Here is a 14,658-nt window from a genome sequence, read left to right as displayed (position 1 = left end):
CTGGACAAAGACAGAGATGGACTTCCTCTGGAGTCTGACATTCCTGGGCACCCTGCTCAAATGTTAGGAAGGTGAGGAGCCTGGGCAGCCCCTGGAAGAGAGGACACTGTTCACCCCACAGACACATGGGGCCAGGGGATCACTGCGGGGTTCGCAAACTGCGGGGCAGGTAAGAGAAAAGAGAAAGTCCCTACCTACCCTACCCTACCACCAAACTAGTAGGGTTTTTTTCCCCCTGCCCCTAGGCTCCCCGACCTCCTCTGTATATCAGGCATGATGATGCCCCTGGCAGAAATTGGAATCATGTTCTGAGAGACAGCACCTACCAGAGGACTACACCCTCCTGTGTCTGAGAGAAGAAACTGAGGCACAGAAGCCAGAGGATTTCCCTGGGGCTGATTGGGCTAATGGGCTCAGGGCTCCCAAGCCAAATCCAGGATTGGTTCAGCAGCTGCCTTCCTTGAAAGGTGGAGCTTCATCTAAGCTGGCCTCCCAGGTCAGGACCATGGACAGACTTCTCTAACTCCCCTTCCTCCTCTTCCTCCTCCTCAGCCTCCCCCTCCTTCTCCTCCACTCCCCCCAAACCTCCTCAGATTTTGAACCCCACCAAGCTCAAAGTGGCTCCTGCCTCAGTGGATCTCAGCCACCTCACCTCTCCCTGCCTCCCATAACCTGTTCTCCCCTCTTCCCCACTCAGACTTGCCCCAGATCAGGGATCTGGAGGATAAGACTCCCCCCACCCCAGGCCTGCTCAGTCCTTTCCTCTCACCTAAATGCCACCTCTATCCTCGGTCCACTGGACTCATGTTTCCAGGAATGCATTGGCTTAGGGGTGGCTGGTCCTAGACACCACCTCCTCCTGGCCTCACCCCCTTTTCCCTCTCCCTTCCCAGCTCAGCTCTGCCCTCCAGCTGAGTTCTTCCCCTAAGACAAAGGAAGCCTGGTCTCAGAATTAGACCTAGAGATGGGCAGGACTCGAGGAGCCACCATCTCCCCATCTCATTGCTGAGGAAACTGAGGCCCAGGGTCTCCCTATCAAAGTCCCCTGCCTTCCTGCCTCCAAAGCCCAGCTCTCTCCTCTGGGCCCTCCCACTGCCCACCTGCTCCTCCTGCCCACAGCCCACCGGCTCCCGAGAAACCACAAGGATCACACTTGGAAACATCCCAAAGGTCTTTATTCATCATAAAACTTAGACCAAGAAAAGTAACTTTGGGAGACCCAATGCCCCTCCCCCCAGGCGGGAAGCTGCAGAATCCCTCACACCCTGGCTCACACAGTAGACTGGCACAAGGCCCTTTGGACCTGCACTCCTGAGCTGGCACAGGCATGTCTGGGCCCCTAGATGGAGGCTTATGGGTCGCACCAAGAGTCAGCTTGAGAGAACCTGGGGGTCCAGCAGGGTCTCCCCAACAGGAGTGCAGAAAAAAACAAACAGAAGGAGGAAGGGGGCGGGGCTTGGGGCAGAACCATTTGGAGGGGCGGCAGGCCCAGGGGGCGGGGTGCTAGCTCACTGGATGGTGCAAAGCTTGAACCCGCAGCCCTGGTCCTGCTCAGCCTGGGATTCCCTCAGATCTTGTGAGGCCTGGAAACGCCGAATCTCCCGAACCAGCTCATGGAAGGCCTGCTCCACGCCCTGCCCGGTCTTGGCCGAGGTCTCCACGTAGGGCACCCCAAGGCTCTTGCCGGTTTCCTGGCCCATGTCTGAGTCCACCACCCAGCGGTCCTCATCTGCCATGTTGGCCACCAAGACCACGGGCACCGCATCGATGCCCTTGACTTTCCGAAGCTGGTCCCGGAAGAAATTCATGTCCACGAAGATCCTGAAGGCGTCGACCTTGTAGACAAAGAGGAAGCCCTGGCCCTGGCGGATGCAGTCCTCGCGCAGGTCCTGGAACAGCTCCCTTCCAGAGGTATCCATGATGGTCACCTGGCAGGGCTCCCCGTCCACCACCACCTGCCCCTGGTACGAATCTCTAATAGTAGGTTCGTACTCCTCCACAAAGTGGTGATGGAGAAAGCGGATGGTCAGCGCACTCTTGCCCACACCGCAGCTGCCCAGGACCACCAGCTTGTAGGACATCTTGGCACTGTCCCTGGTTGCCCACCTGGGGCTATGGGAGAAAGGGAAACGGGAAACCCATAGTGATGGGGGCTACAGTTCATTGGCAGTGACACCACCCAGGCCAGTCATGCTGTCATCAAACCCAATCTACAGCTGGGGAAACTGAGGCCAACAGAAGGGAAGACCTTTGAATTTGGGTCATGCAGAGCCCAAGCCCTGCACTCCACCCTCCCGGCTCCCCACCTGCCCCAGCGACCCCGGATTCTGAGGGGGCTGAGAATCAGTCTGAGGTCCTTCCTAAACCTGGGCCCCAGGTCTGACCCCAAGATTTCTGACCAGCTCCCTAATCCTTCAGAGTGTGGCCCCTACATTAAGGCACCCAGGGACACATGGGGTGGGGGTGGGGCATGAGCTAACCTGCTGACCTGTTAGCTGCCTCCTGCCTTTGCTGCCCCTTCCCTGCTCCACTCCGCTCCTCCTGCCTCTACTTACCCTTTCTGAATTGTCAGTGAAGAAGCCTGGTGAGGAGGCACAGAATCAAGAATTCAGAAGAAGAGACTGGAGGCCCCTCCGCCCCCAGCAGCATCGAGTACTGGGGGACGGTTGCCCCCACATCATGGAGCCTCCTGGGAAACCTGCCCCCTCCCTACCCCCATCTCCTGGCTTCACAAAGCCCTGCCCCCCCCCCCAGTGGATTTGGGAAACCCACTCCCAAATCCCTAAGGCTTCTCGGTGCCCAACATACCTGGGGAGCTCTTCCCTCCAAAGTTCAGGGGTGGCCCTGAGCCAGCACCTTTCTGCAGCAGCAGGCCCCCACTTCGATGTCCAGCACAGGAAGCAGAAGGCTCCCCTGTCCCAGCCCAGAGTCGGCCAAGCCTCCCCAACTCTGCTTCTGAGCAGGTGGGTCCTGGCTCTTCCCTCCCCAGGCTCCACCCTGCCCCGGCCTCAGCCCACCCTGCAGAGGGGCCCCTTCCCCTGGCCTGTCAGCCCTTCCCCGGCCACCTGGCTCCCCCCCTTGGGCTGGACCATAGCCCCCAGGTCTACCTGCTGCAGAGAACCCAGTGTACTCAAAGCAATTGGAAACAAGTTGAGTAAATCCCCTGTTTACAGAAACACCCAGCCCCTCAGGCCTGGGTACAACCATCCTGCCTGACCTTCTTGGACCCCGGCTCCTTTGGCCAATAGGTCGGCCAGGTGCTGTGAGCATGTGACATCACCCACCTGAAATGAGGGGGGCCACACCCAGGTCTCCAGCCCTGCCCTGGGCAGGAGGGGGCAGTGGGGGGGGGGCTCTGCCTTTGCAGACTCAGACCCAGATCACACCCTGCTGCTCCTCCTGCAGCTCTTCTGAAGGGGCCTGTTCCTTGGGGGCTTCTGGGGAGAAAGCTCCAGGTATTGGATCCTCCTGCCCTCCGGGGAGCTGCCCAGGCCCCACCCTGAACTAGGCAGTCGTCCCTGGGTCCCAACCTGCCATCCTTCCCTAAGCCCTCTCCCTCCCTTGCCCTCGGCAGCACCCTCCTTCTGTCCCGGCCAAGATTTAGATGAAGCAGGCCTAAAGGGCCGCATGGGTGATCCTTCTTACTGGACTCCTGCAGGCACCTCCAGCTGCCAAACCCCAAAAAAGGAGACATTGACCTTCCCACCCACCCCCACTCTGTGTTCCAAGGCTTTCATGATTAAGAGCCAGGCCTCAGATTAGGAGGAAAACCCTAGAGGGCTTGGTACAGTCAGGAGCCTCTCAAGGTGCCCCCAACTACCAGGGACAGGCCCCAGCCACACAGTGAAGACCCCTCCCTCCCCTGGGCTGCTGATTTATAAAACCTACCAGCCAGGCCTGGCCAGGCCTTGGGAAGCCTGGCTGCCAAACTGCCTGGAAAGGACAGAGACCCACACTGGAAATCACTGGGCACAGGGCTGACACTCCTCTGGCTCTGAGCAAGGGAGGGCCCATGGACAGGGCAGAGAACACGTCCACCCCTCTGAGGCCTGCAGCTGGCGGTGGTCACTGAGCCATCTGGGCTGCAGGGATGCAGGGGATCCCCAAGCCCTTCCCACAGGCCTACCCTTCAACAATCCCCAGATGGGGGGGTGCAGGAAAATGAGTTTGAGCCGGCTCAGGCAGGAAAGGGGATCAGGTGCCCTCCTCCCAACTTGGAGCCTGGAGAGGTTTGGGGGCCATCCAGTCCAACCCCCCAATATCTCCTAGATGTGGACCCTCACCTAAAATCCCCATGCCTTAATAACCTGCAAGGCTGTCTATCTCCCCAGGCCACCTTGCCCTCATGTTACTCTGGCCCAAGCACTCTGCCCTCTGAAAAACCAACACATAAACAGCCCAACAGCCTTTATTCCTGACAAAGCCCAGAACGAGAACTGTAACCTACTGTGAAGCAGAGTCGAGGGAATTCCTGTAGGCTGCATTCATTCTGTCTCCCCACCCCACCAGTCTTCAGCTGAATCAGGAGGACGCCCCACCTGCCCTCTTCACCAGGGTTCCCAAGGAGGCTCAGGGATGCCCAGGCCAAAGACCCCTGTGTAGCCAGACCCCACCTGACCCACAGCTGTGCCAGTCTCGGCCAAGGACATTCACAGCCATCGCCCCCTGGTGTCAGAAAAGACCCCAGTACCCATCTGACTAGCCCTGTGTCCTTGGGCAAGTCACTTAACTCCCATGTTTCCCATCTACAGGAAATAGGCCCCTTATACCCCTCATCCCTCTATGTCCCCTAGGGCTGACATACTAGTCTAGGAAAAGGGTGGACACACACACACACACACACACACACACACACACACACACACACACACACAACCATCCCCTCAGTCTGATCTTCTGGATGCTAACTGGGGGCCATTTCAGGGCAGCGCTCCTCACCAACACCCCAAACAAGGCCTTCTGGCCCACCCCAGGGATTGTGACTAGCCCCAGACAGCAAATACCCCAAGCCCAGGGGCAGGAAGGCGAATCATTCTTGATGACTCTGCTTTCCAGAGTCAGAGCCTCTATGGGGGGACCATGATTTTGTGTAGTAGGGAAAGTCCAAGAAAGAAAAGCCTCCCAGCCCCAGCCCCCCCACGGTGGGTAGGCCACAGTGCCAGATGAGAGACAAAGCAGTCAGAGGTCCACTGCCTCTGGGGCCTGGGCACTCAGGGAAGGGCTTAGACAGGAGGAGGAGGAGGAGCAGGAAGAGGGAATCTTTGGCCTGATGGGGATATCAAGGCAGTGACTTACTCATCCCTTCTCCAAGGGAAAAAAACAAAGATAATTAGGCTAACAAGGGTGCTTTGTAAATCTTTAGACAATTTTATGGTATATCCATGACCTCTTGGGTTCTATCAGACTATTTTCAAACTCAAAGGCGCCTAGCCAAAGTTATATTTCTAAGGTATTTCTCAGGGCCCAGAAGGATGTCAGGGACCCCTTTCTATACAGGGATTACACAAATATTGATATTGTACTTCATTCCCCACAATATCTCAAACCCTTGAGTTATCATCTTCATAACCTAGATGAGCATGAACTACAAGCATCTTTACAAAGGATCCAGGTATCATCATTACATCTCAATCCACCTATCTCTCTAAGTTGTACAGGCCAGCTACATCAGAGAGAAGACTCCCCTTAGATAGGGAATAAACATATCACCCAATAGTCTCCCTCCTTTTCTTTTACTGGAGAACATCTGTACCCTGCCTCTCCTCCTTTTCATAAGGAGAAGGGCATAAGTAGGGGTGTCACACTTACATTATCAAGGGGAGGTTACGAAAACAGATCCCTTGACTATACAATGTATACATAGGTGAGAAATGGTAGAGATAAACCGGTCCAGTGTCTCTGCTCTCTTTTCTCTCCTGGAGACCTCTGATAGATATCCTTCTGCATCTTCTGAATCTGTTCCAGAAAGTCTTCTGCAGCTCAGGTGTCCAATTGAGACTTTGTCCTCTGGTAAAGAAACTGCTTAACATTTTACTCAAATTAAAACACATGTTTTCTTCATAAGACAATGCGATTGTGGAGCTTATTACAATTTACATTTTGCCTTATTGCCATATTGACGCACATACTTAATTTTAACACAACAAACCTTCATTAGTGTTTTACTATCTAAGCAAACTCCCAATGAGAATTGTCATACTGACTTAAGCTGGTAACACACATTCAACAATCCTCTTACTTTAGAGGACCCAGCATGTGGTTTAAAAATAAAACAATCTTAGCCTTTGTTCTTATTACAATAATGGCTCAAGCATCCTTAACCAAAATGAAATTTTTCAAAATCTTCTCAAATATCCCATTGATTTTCCTTTTCCTGATATACTTGTCTGACTTACATTCCTTTCCTTAAGCTAGGCCTTAAAACTAATCCTAAGAATTTCCCATTCTTCTTAACCAAATATCCCTTCTAAAAATTAAAGAAACTTAATATGTAGCTGTCAGCAGGTGTCAGAGCCACATACCTAACACACCTAACCTATCTCTAGCTATTAGATCCAATTCACCTAAAATTTCTTTTTCTAGTTTGCTTCGTAACTAACTATAAAGATCCAGGACATTAAAGGAAAATTCCCTTACGGATAGAAGTATTGAATGTCAGTGTCCAGGAAGAGGTCATGTGGGTAAGTCAAATGTCTTAGGCCAGATTTATTCTTTCAGGTGAGATATTATTCAAATATCATTTTGGGGAAATCAAGTCAAAGGGGTCCAACCTCAGCCATACTGAGAAGTCGCTCCTTTGGCTGACCATCCCAGTCACCTGACATCTTGGCTTCCTTGGCTGCAAGAACATGACATTTACCCAGTACCATTTCCTTTTGCTAACCATTGTGGTATCTGATATAAAAAGAAAATTGATTAAAAGTCCTGTGATCTAAAAGAGTTGTTTTACCTAATTAGATCTCCAAGTGAATCCACTTCACAATTTAGATGGGGGGGGGGTCACAATCAATCAGCTCCATTCCTTATGCATATATTACATGTATCTACTGAGTGTCCTTGTCCTCAGAATACATTAAATAAGGTTACTTTCTAAACATTCAAAAAGCAGTTAAGTTCTCCCAGCATCTGTAGTATTCCTTGAGAGATTTTAGCTGGAAAGGCAGAGCCACTGTCTGACCTGATTCTGAGCAGGAGGTCAATTTGGGGAGGGGCTCATTTAGAATTTTTTTAACTACTTCCAAGGCTGTTTCATTAACTTCTACCCATTCTGAAAATGTAAAAAAAAAAACAAAACAAGAGATACTCAAAACCTGCTGCAGGAGTTTTTACTGTCTCTCTATTGTTTTTGAGATAAGAATTTTTTTTTAGATTTTTCAAGGCAATGGGGTTAAGTGGCTTGCCCAAGGCCACACGGCTAAGTAATTATTAAGTGTCTGAGACCAGATTTGAACCCAGGTACTCCTGACTCCAAGGCCAGTGCTCTATTCATTGTGCCACCTAGTCGCCCCGAGATAAGAATTTTTCTGCCAATTCCCCACCATCCTCCTTCTACCTTCTTCTTCAGCGAAGGAATCTTCCGAGGGGGAGGAGGCTGGTTCAAGGGTTAGGGGAGACAGAACAGGATTTTTCCATCTAGGAATGTTCATTCCCTTCCCTGCTCTTGTATCCCCCGCCCTTTTGATCCAGCAAAGGAATCTTCCAAGGGGGATCAGACAGGACCTGGTGATGGGTGGGAGGATGGGGTTTGGAAATTCAGGGGCTGAGGTCTCTAAATTTAACCAAACAGTAATAAGTGTAATACATTAAGAAGTAGCTTTCATGAAACAATCTTTCCATTATTACAGTTATACCTCGACCTATAGATCTAGAGCAAGGTCCAATGCATCATTTAAAAGTTCAAGGAACCCAGGGGGTCATGACCTTTGATAATTTCCCTCATTAACAATCATTAATTCCAGCTTTGACATCATGACAGTAAAATAGTTTCTATTTCCAAAAGCAGATCACATGTTTGACAACACCCTTCAATCTTACTGATAAGTCATCTAATTAGGGTTAATGACTTTTTAATTTCCTAATCATTTCCCAAAGCCCCTCAGGTTTATTCAATATCATTGGAAAGGGTATCTGGCAGTTAAGAGATACTGTAAACATTAAATTCTTAACCTACATGAAACAGAACATGCTGACATCGCATTCTCTTAAAGCAACATAAAACAACAGTTCTCTTAAAGTTAACCTTAAAATGAAGTATCTTTTACACGCAAACTTCTTCTGAATTTTTGCTTCATAACTTATTTTATCTCTTCTTCCAAATACACTTCTATTTTCTTTTTTTTAGATTTTTGCAAGGCAATGGGTTTAAGTGGCTTGCCCAAGGCCACACAGCTAGGTAATTGTTAAGTGTCTGAGGTCAGATTTGAACCTAGGTACTCCTGACTCCAAGGCTGGTGCTCTATCCACTGTGCCACCTAGCCGCCCCTACACTTCTATTTTCAAAGAAAATAAGATCCTCTATCAATATTCGTTTTATACAATAATTTCAAAAGCCCAATGTACACTTATTACCCATGACAGTTAGTTATATATATATAATTTCCACTTTTTAAAAGCTATATTGATCTCACATATCAATATTTCCTTTCATAAACGAGGTAAAAAATGAAGCCTTTCACAAATGTTCTTGAGAACTATGACCCATTGGCAAGGTGTTCTCTAGTTTTTTCTCATAACAAAGCTTTACAAATGTGATAGATAAAACTTCAATTCATTCATAATTTGTTATTACAAAACAATTTTAAAATCTCAAAAGGTGTAGCTTAAGTTGTTCTTATGCAAAGTTTACTAATTGTACACAGTATATTTCAATTGCATGTATGTTTTCTTTACTCCCTAAAACCTTAAAATACAAAGAATTAAGACCAATTGTTGCTAAAAAAAAATCCCTTCTTATGACTACAAGATTTTCTCCATACTTCTCTTAAATTCCAAGTCATATTCAAATTAGCCTTAAATCATTTTTTTCAAAAGCCAAAAAAGTTGGCAAGTTCTTCTTATCTTCTTTTTTTTTAGGTTTTTGCAAGGCAAATGGGGTTAAGTGGCTTGCCCAAGGCCACACAGCTAGGTAATTATTAAGTGTCTGAGACCAGATTTGAACCCAGGTACTACTGACTTCAGGGCCAGTGCTTTATCCACTGCACCACCTAGCCACCCCATCAAATTCTTCTTATCTTCATCAGTGTAATTCTAACTTCTCCATGCTCTCACTTATTAGAGCTTTCTACCTACCCTCACTGACCACCAGAATGTAGAACATTCTAAATTCTGGGAATTGGAGATTCTCCACAATTTAAGATATCAAAATGATATGTACTAATTCTTTACCTTTACTGTTTATCATTACTCACTCCAGATTTTCCCCAAATACATGATCTACATCCCAATCAGTGTAAAATATTACCTTCCCTTTGTTTAGCTATTCTAAAGCTTAAGAATACATAACTCACAAGTCTGGCCTGACTCCCATGACTCTAGAGGGGCCATAAAACATCAGAATCCAAACTCAAACATATTTTTTACAAACCCCTTAATTCAATTGACATATATCTTTAGATTAGCACATTATAGAATCAATAATAACATAATAGAATTAACATTTACCTAGCAAATGCTTTCATATCAAGCTTTTCACTGTATCAATTTAATGTATTTTTTAAATCCCCCCAACCTCATATAAACACATATCTCCCTACAGACTTATAGTTCTATACTTTCTTCTTTTCTTACAATGAATGGCAAACCATTTTCCAAAGTTCCCAAAATCCATCTTTGGTGTACAAAGTCAACCCTGCTCAAACCTTCTGTCTACATGCTTTTACCACTTTCCATACTTAACAAATGGTTCAAAAAAAACCCCAGTTGGCTCTATGTCTGGATTTCCTTTCCAGTACTCTTGAATTTAATTCATGCTATTCTGAACTAGAATCACATAGCTTATACAGCTATATAAACCACAGATATGATTCCACTTTTCACAATACATTTTCCATTCCAAGGTTTTAATATTTAACATTACTTAATTATAACTGCTAAAATTTTAGAGAAGGCAGTCATTCAAAAATCCCTTAGCCTAATCAGAATATTCCCTGACCCTCCTTCTTCAAATAGGGTAAACTGAGTAACTTTTATAGTGAGACCATCCTTTCTGGTGGGGTTGGTCTTCTATTCTTCAACCCTTACATTTCCCATAATTTTCTGTAATAACTAACAATATCTGAATCTCTATTGATAAACTCCTGAAGCTCTAATGATGTCATATCATTCTGGAAAAAGACTATTTAATTTCCCCTATATGGGCATATCTTGGTAAGCACATTATATACACTTTAGGATTAACCTGACTCTCTTGTCTTCCTGAAATTTATTTTCCCTATTTTCAAATTAAAACAGCATTCCTTTCTATGATTTCTTTGCTTAACATATTTGATAATATTCTCTGTCTCTTTTACTGTTTCTTTATCTTCAAAATAAGGTCCTTTTTAACACTTACTTTACTAATTCTTCCTGAAGGAACTCTCTCCTGGAAGGGGAAGGGAGGGGGAAAACACTGGGAGTACAGAATCAAGGAGAACGGGAAAGAGAAGGGGACATAAACAAGGAATGGGGGGGACCCTTCTTATAATAGTAAAATAACAGGGTGAGTAGTTTGGCCTCAGTCAATTTAACACCAAAATCCATTCCTTTTTTAAATAAAAATAAAAAATCCCTCTTGGAAGTTCTCAAGAGACAATGCAAGGGTGAGAAGGGAGGGATCCTATTATCCACTATAACACAGGCAGAAAGCAGGCTCAAGGGGAGAGCCAGCGAGGACATTAGATGAATACTGCCTAGAAATAAAGAGCAGCAATTTAAATAAGGCAACCCAAAGAAATTTTCAGGGGAACTGTTCTCCCCATCTAACAACTCAATAGAAGAACCTGAACACACACATAAATAGACAATCTGAACAAAAGGACAGATGAGGCACAAGCACAGATCACACAAACGCAACAGAAGTTTCCAAACTGACAATCTCAACACATATCCACAAACACAGGCCAATGGCAAATTCCTGATGTCTCAGGAACGCCATGAGGGGAGATTTCAGTGTCGAGTCTAACCATCTCTCCCTCCCAAAGCCGAACAAATGTGTTCCCTGCTATCGCGAGGATCACACAAAAGAGGGGACCTGGACATCATGTCTGATATGGAATTCCCTCTGGAGGTGTAAGAGGATCTCCACATAGGCCAAATGGGGGAATGGCAGTTGAGGAGAGATCCATACTAAGACTATGTCTAGGGGCGGCTAGGTGGGGCAGTGGATAGAGCACTGGCCCTGGAGTCAGGAGGACCTGAGTTCAAATCTGTTCTCAGACACTTAATAATTACCTAGTTGTGTGGCCTTGGACAAGCCACTTAACCCCATTGCCTTGCAAAAAAATGGATCTAAGACTATGTCTACCTAGTCCTGAGGCCCTGGAACATCATCAGGGGCTGGCTCCCCTAGGAAAGGGAGAGATAGTCCATTCAAACCTAAACTTGAGGCTCCCATGGTCTTCTTTGGTTACACAAAACACCAAGATCTCACTGGGGTCTACAAATGTTGAACCCAAAAAGTGAGATGGAGACCAAAATTTGATAAGTTTGGAGATCTTTATTCCAAGGGACTGTCTGGGGATAAAGAGCACCCAAATCAGACAGCCCCTGAGTGTTCAGGGCATACGGTTTTTATAGTATTTTGAGGGGGGTTACTGAAAGCAAGCAGGATACAGAAGCAAAGATAGCAGTTAGATGTATTGTCTTGTCATACTAATACAAACATGTTAACATATGGCTCAGTATAGATGGGGGACTAGACAGAGTAGGAAAAGGGTCAGAGTCTTTGTGTTATGTCTGAACTTGTTTCCTGAGACAGAGGGAGTCACATATTCATGGGCTTCCCGCAAGTTTGAGGGAGTGAAATTTACTCTCTTACGGTTCCAGCTGCACCTGGGGAAAGGGAGGCAGTCCTGGAATTTAGCAGATACAGCAACATAATTAGGCTAACAAGGGTGCTTTGTAAATCTTTAGGCAATTTTATGGTATATTCATGACCCCTTGGGTTCCATCAGACTATTTTCAGACCCAAAGGTGCCTAGCCAAAGTTATATTTCTAAGGAATTTCTCAGGGCCCAGAAGGATGTCAGGGACCCCTTTATATACAGGAATTTCACAAACATTTATATTGTACTTCACTCCAACTCCTGCTGGTTCTGGGCTGAGATCTCCATGAAGAGCACCTCAAGTTCTCGGCTGCTGCCTTGTCCAGGGCTAGGGTCAGCAGGCAGATGGCCATGTCTGTCTTGTTGGCCAACAGGACTAAGGGAACGCTGTCTCTGCCCTTGACACTCCACAGCTCCTCCCAGAAAATGTTCTCATCCACAAAGGACTTAATGTCATCCACAGCATAGACCCAGGGGAAGCCCTCCCCCCAGGCTCATGAAGTCCTCCCCCTGGCTGGGGTGATCCCCACTGCTAGTGGTGTCTAGGATGTCCAGTTGGTAGAGCTCACCATCCACCACCAGATGACTGTAGTACAAGTCTCCCAGGCAGTTCTTGACCAGCTGGAGGGTCAGGGCACTCTTGCCCACCTGACAGCTGCCCATCATTACCAGCTCATACTGTGCCATGGCCCAACTGATCACCTAGGGAGGTGGGGAAAACAGGGAGTCTGTGAGAGCTGGGGGACCTTAGGCCACCCTTGTTTGTCTCCAGAACCCTCCTCATCTTTTCCCTAACACCCAGACTTGGGGCACCTCTTTTCCCATCATCTTTTGTCTCTGGCCAAGCAGGGCAGGCTAACCTTCCCTAGCAGGGGTCCTTTGGATGCACCCACAGTCTCAAATTAGGGCCAGGTCCCCAGAAACAATGCTCACTCATTCAACATCATTATAAGGAGTTCCCGGAGAGCACAGTACTGGGCCCTGGGGTACAGCTCTCTGATGCCCCTGGGCTTCTCCTGCATGAGAATTCCCACCAAGGAACAGGGGGCTATCTGCTCAGAGCCAGTCTGGGGTTCAGGGTCAATCAATCTCCTGTGCTCTCACCCCCCAAAGAACCCAAGAATGTGCTATCTCCTCATCCTTCCAGAGGGGAGTAAATAGGCACTGCCCACCTTCCCTAAAGAGGGTTGTGGTCACTGCCCTCCTTTCTTAGGGGAGATCACAGTGCCCCCATGCCTTCAGGCTCCCTGTACTCCCGAAAGTCCTAGAGTGATTTATAAGCCCAGTAGGCTGGTTCTGGGGGCCAAGTGGGTGACTGGATCCTGACTTGTTTCCACACCTTTGACACATGTGGCAGAGGAGACAAAGGCCTTTAGGTCATTTCTCCTTCTGTTTGAGCTTCCATATCTGGAGGCCGGAGGCTAGTGCCCCTCCCCACCAAACTGTGCTCAGAGAACAAATGTTCCAGAGCCCTCCCATGTCCTTTCACTATGTTCCCGTTGCCCCACAAGCACCACGAGGAGGGCAGGGGGAAATGGGGCTCTCCTCTCACAGCTGCAGGTCAGTGCACCCCCAGTCCCCAGCCCTGCAAACTCAGCTGAGGCTGCCAATCCATCGCCCAGCTGGTTCATTCCTTTGATCTGTTCAGGTCCTCCTGCCTCTAATTATCCTTTCCCGAGTAGATGTAGCTAAGCAGGAAGGCACCCCAGATCTGTGGGGGATGAGATGGTAAGGGGTCAGACAAAAAGGGGAACTCAGCCTGGCAAGTGGACTTGGCAGTACCAACCCCTTTCACCCCAGAATTCCCTGGGCCAGAAGCTCCGCCCTCATGGATTCCATGGAGCCTGCCATGCCCCCACCCTGGGCTAGGTGGCCCCCCTAGGCCACCTGGAGTCCTGCCCTGGGAGGGTAGGACCAGGTAGATGGCCTAAGGGAGGGGCCCAGGCTGAGGGACAGCCTGGTCTTGGAGCTGACACATTGTCTTCAATGGGACCCCAAGGAGCCCAGCAGGTCACAAAGCCCCAAGTCTGGGCATGACCCGGCCACCTGGCAGACAGACATGGCCGTTGGGTGTCCCCTGGTACAGGTCCAACTGCTCAGTGCTTGTCGAAAAGGATTTTCAGTCCAATACTAAGGCTCACTATTGGGTTGCTCTTTACACACAGATTCCCAGCCAGGTCCCCCCCCCCACAGCCAGACCCTCCTCCCCAGGCTGCACAGGGCAGCTTGCTCCACTTAATGCCCCAGGTCTTTGCTCCACAACGACTACTGGCATCATCTCGCCCCTCTTTAGCTCCCCCTTGGCTCCTGCCAGCTTCAATCTGGTCTCAAGGAAAGACAGCAGGTCCCAGTTTCCTCTCAGACTCTCCCCTCACCCTTAGCATTTCCCAATTTGTTCCCCTCTTAGCCCAAGGTTGTCTCCTCCACTTCTGGGTCAAAGATCTGCTGGCCTGGTCCCACTCTGACCTCCAGGTCTTCCTCTCCCTGACTCTTGGAACCTGAAAAGGCTGGCACATCCCAGTGATGGAGGATTGAGAGCCAAGGACCCTAAGGTGGAACTGATGCAGAGGGAAGGGAGCCTCAGCAGGACCACACTGGACACAGGGAGAGCGAGGTGGGGTGCTGACCGACCAGGAGA

General features: G+C 48.5%; 1 pseudogene; it reads right to left on the bottom strand.

The window, feature by feature from the left end:
• Nucleotides 1–1,189: 1,189 nt before the first annotated feature.
• On the bottom strand, nt 1,190–2,965 carry LOC141515928 (GTPase NRas pseudogene; annotated as a pseudogene).
• Between the last annotated feature and the right edge of the window lie 11,693 nt (nt 2,966–14,658).

Source organism: Macrotis lagotis, chromosome 3, assembly GCF_037893015.1.
Source record: "Macrotis lagotis isolate mMagLag1 chromosome 3, bilby.v1.9.chrom.fasta, whole genome shotgun sequence".
In the NCBI taxonomy this organism is placed as follows: domain Eukaryota; kingdom Metazoa; phylum Chordata; class Mammalia; order Peramelemorphia; family Peramelidae; genus Macrotis; species Macrotis lagotis.
The sequence above is the reverse complement of the archived record's forward strand: the minus strand, read 5'-3'. Positions and strand labels throughout refer to the sequence as shown.